The sequence below is a fragment of the Fundulus heteroclitus genome, unplaced genomic scaffold (assembly GCF_011125445.2).
Source record: "Fundulus heteroclitus isolate FHET01 unplaced genomic scaffold, MU-UCD_Fhet_4.1 scaffold_40, whole genome shotgun sequence".
Taxonomy (NCBI): domain Eukaryota; kingdom Metazoa; phylum Chordata; class Actinopteri; order Cyprinodontiformes; family Fundulidae; genus Fundulus; species Fundulus heteroclitus.
The window spans coordinates 2,952,955-2,957,337 of record NW_023396813.1 but is presented as its reverse complement, the minus strand read 5'-3'; the positions used below and the strand labels follow the sequence as shown (position 1 = coordinate 2,957,337).

The window sequence follows — 4,383 nt, the reverse complement described above, 5'->3', positions numbered from 1 at the left end:
AAAAAAGCACAGAAGCACACATTGATCCAGTAATCTGTTCTATATAACCACAACTGTTATAACTTTGGGCATAACAGTATACACTGTGCTATAACCTGTGCAATGATCCAGAAGAACTTCTTCTGCTTTCACCAAGTGAATATATGTCAGTACATGTGTATGTAGGCATGTGTGTATGTATATATATATATATATATATATATATATATATATATATATATATATACTATTGAGCCGACAAGTGAATTTCTCCAATGTGAGATCAATAAAGACTATCTTATCTTATCTCATATCAAGACTTAGATTTGCCCACACAGGATTAAATGGTACATTATTCAAAATAGGGAAGCATAACACTGGCAGATGTGAATATTGTGAGGAACAACAGACAGTTGAACATATATGACACACTGTGAGAAAAGTTCATAAAGAACAAGAGAAGAAGACTTCCCAACAGCAGGGGGCGCACTCCAACAATCTGAAAGGTGTTCGTTTGCCTGAGGAAGAAGAACGTGATGTCACAGCTAACAACATTAGCACCACACAGTGGAGAATTTAGGAGGGGAAGCAAAAAACAGGTAAGGCTGTTTGGATTATATATGCATGTTACTGTAATATCCCCCACCACAACTTAAGGTGACATGAGGAGTCTTAGCTCTGCGGCTAATTCTAGCGTCTTAAGGCGCTACTTATAGCGCTAATGCTAGCGCCTTAAGGCTAGCGAGCAAGGCTCTAGTTACATCCGGGTTCCGCTGGCTACCAGCATAGACATGTATACGTAGACGCCCCGTCGACTATACATGGGTCAGACCAAGCTGCGCTCAGAGAGAATACACGTCAATGCAGCAAAATGTACTTTATGTTTTCAGACACTCTAAATCCGGTGAATTTTCACCAGATTTGCAGATAAATCAACTGACTGAAAACGTCACCCTTTAGGGATGTCTAACTTAATAAATAATTTCAATTTTGTATTGTAAGCAAACTTCCAGAGCTACGTCCCAGGAAGCCCAACTTTTGCTCGGCCTATGGGTGCGCAAATTAAAGGACACTAGGAACCAGATCCTGGGGAATTACCTTCCATAAGTAAGATTGTCTGATCATCCTCATGCTTTACAGTTACAGTTTTTCCGGCATAAACACAATATGTGCTAATGGGTGGCAGGGATGGAAGTAGAGAAAAGTACATTGAACACCAAAAACGAACAAAATGGTCCTAAATTATTGGATAGACATGATTTATGGACTCTTGCTTGAAATGTGTGTGGTAAGAATATGTGAAAAACCATTGTTAAGTTTTATAATGACTAAAATATAAGTAGGCTATGTCATATGAAAGCTTTGAATTATAACCTAACTAGTTATATTAATTAATTTAATTAATCTATTTTTAATTTAGTATTATTTTAGCTAGCTACAGAAAAATTAAAACTATAGTTTAAATAATAGTTAAAATAGTGTTGTCTCTGCCAAACAGTCATGGAGTCTAAATACCAGGCTGTCTTATTTTGTGTAGAGACCAAATGAATCCTGACGCACAGTAATGCGAGCGAGTGAAACTGATTAAAATGTGTACTTTTTAATCAGCCTTTTTAATTGTCTGATTGAGGTGTCTGTGCTGACATCTCCTTTGCCTTAATCCAACAGGTTTACACTGAAACATTTTTTGCTTCTATCCACCCTGAGGTCAACCACGTCACCACCAGAAATAAGAATAAGGGACAGCATGTTTGTTTCGCATCCTGACACTCCCTGAGGATATCAAAGGAACCCAAAGAGTTCATTGAAGGATGCTACGAACCCTGACACAATAGTGGCGGCATCCTTGATCCCATCCCAGAGGGAGTTCATGTCTGAACTGGTATGTATGTAAAGTCTAGGCTAGTGAAATTTCATTCAGTTTTATTCGTGGGCTAGCAGTAAATCTGATCTGAAATGACCCAAGTGTGCTCACAATAGAGCTGCAACAATTCATCAATAAATTGAACAGTAATCCTTTATTTAATGAATTGGCAACTATAATCAGTTTGAGTAGTTTTTTAAGCATAAGATAAGATAGTCTTTATTGATCTCACATTGGAGAAATTCACTTGTCACATCAGCTCAATAGTCAATCAATAGTCAGGAGTAAGAAAGGGTGCGTCAGTTATATACAGTGTATCTTCCTATATACAGTGGATCAAAAAGAAAATGAGAAAAAAAATAAGAATAAAAATACAAAAGAAATCGCAGTGGGCAGATGATGTCATGTGTACTTCCCGGTTATACACACACACACACACACACAAATAAATATATATATATAAATACACACATATACACATGCAATATCTATATCTATCTATGTATATATATATATATATATATATATATATATATATATATATATATATATATATATATATATATATATATGCACACATACATATGCCTACATAAACATGTACTGACATTTTTTATTTATTTATTTGATTTATTTATTTGTTTGAATAGGGACAAAGCACATTAATGAACATCAGTATAAAAACAAATGTAAATATGCAGGATTATAGCTACAAAGCTAGTTTTCATCCGTAGTCCCTAGGCAGGCAAATACATAAGAAAGAACATATAATATACAATATAAGCATCAAAAGAAAAATGTTAAAAGTTTAGTGGTCACATGACTGGTTTGTTTTCATCCATAGTTTGAGTTGAGCTCTAAAGCTGATCAGTGTAGGGCTCTCCCGTATGTGCAGAGAAAGACTGTTCCAGATGTTAATGGATCTCACAGAGAGAGTGTTCTGACCAAAAGTTGTTATTCTGTGAGGGACCTCACAGTCTTCTCTGGAGGAGGCCCTGGTTCTCAGGCCACTTGAAGACTTAGGTTTGAACAGGGTAGACACAGGAGGTGGAGCTAGTCCATGTAGCGCTTTATAAATGAAGCATACATACTTAAAATTTATAAAATTATAAGACATATATTCACCTGGTGATAGCAGCAGAAGTTCTTCCGGATCATTGCACAGGTTATAGCACAGTGTGTTAAGTAGGTTATTGCACATTAGTTATTGCCCAAAGTTATAACAGTTGTGGTTACAGTTATTGATAGCAGCAGAAGTCACTTCTTTCAGGATTATTGCACGGGTTATTGGACAGTGAATTAGATAGATTATTGCACATTGGTTACAGTTACAGTGCAGCATTGTATAATCTGATGGCAGCAGGGATGAATGTCTAAGTCTGGCACTAAAGGAGCTGCTCAGCTCCTCTACAGTCTGGTGCAGGGGGTGGAAGTGTTGTCCATGATGGATGTGAACTTGGACAACATCCTCCTCTCAGCCACTTCCTCTACTGAGTCCAGAGTGCAGCCCAGGACAGAAGTGGCCTTCCTCACCAGCTTATTCAGCCCCATTCTGTCCCGTTCTGCGCTGCCTGTGGCACAGCAGACGACAGTGTAGAGAAGGACTGAGGCCACCACAGAGTCATAGAAGGTCTTAAGCAGGGGCCTGCTCACTCCAAAGGACCTCAGCCTCCTCAGGAGGTGGAGGCGGCTCTGGCCCTTCTTATACAGAGCGTCTGTATTATGAGTCTAGTCCAGTTTATTGTTGACGTGAACACCCAACAAAAGAGTCCTACGTCTCTGATTTCAGCTTCATAAATGTGAATATTTCTGTTTTCTTTGCTCATTTATGGCAATAAACTGAGTATCTCCATGTTTTGTTGACAGAACAAGAGATTTGGGAAACACTGACATTTTTAAAATAAATTTAACATTTTATTATTATAGCAACCAATCAATTAATTGTTAAAATAATCAATAGATTAATAAGCAACGAAAATAATCTAGACCCAGAGATTGTCTTTGCATCGTGTTTACTCCTGTGACCTATAAAAATGAATTAGCTTTGAACTGTTTTTGTTCCCCCTTAGGTCACAGCAGTGTCAGACATTGACGGGCGGACTGTGGATGAGGCCACGAGACGTATGATGTTTTTCATCATGGACTATGGCCTGTCAAGGCAGCACAACCTTGTGGGCTGGAATGGAAAGTAGGAATCCAGGACTTTAAATCTGTTTGAAGTCATATTTGGTAAGTGCATAACGGATAATAACTGTAATATAGTAACTTTAAGATATTTGTGTCTGTCGAGGGAAATTTATGTATGTTATGAATTTGATTTTTTAAGGTCAATAATACTCTTACCTTAAGGACATAAATGTCCCCTCAAAACAGGTGCTCCAGAAATGTTATATAAGAAATGTTTTCAAGATTTTCTTGCACAGATCTTCCAGTCAGAAGTTTTATTTGTGTGCAACACCTTGTTTGTGTACAACCTTTTGGCAGGAAACTATCTCCATAACTCTTGCTGCAGCATTTTTGATCAGCTGAAGACTTTGAAC

The 4,383-nt window shown here is 37.6% G+C and overlaps 1 long non-coding RNA gene across 1 annotated transcript; it reads left to right on the top strand.

Annotated features, from left to right (window-relative positions):
* The first annotated feature begins 313 nt into the window (after nt 1-313).
* LOC118560190 lies at nt 314-2,208 on the top strand. The gene is made up of 3 exons (XR_004929159.1): nt 314-578; nt 982-1,086; nt 1,648-2,208. It is a non-coding gene; the product is annotated as an uncharacterized LOC118560190 (long non-coding RNA).
* Nucleotides 2,209-4,383: the final 2,175 nt, after the last annotated feature.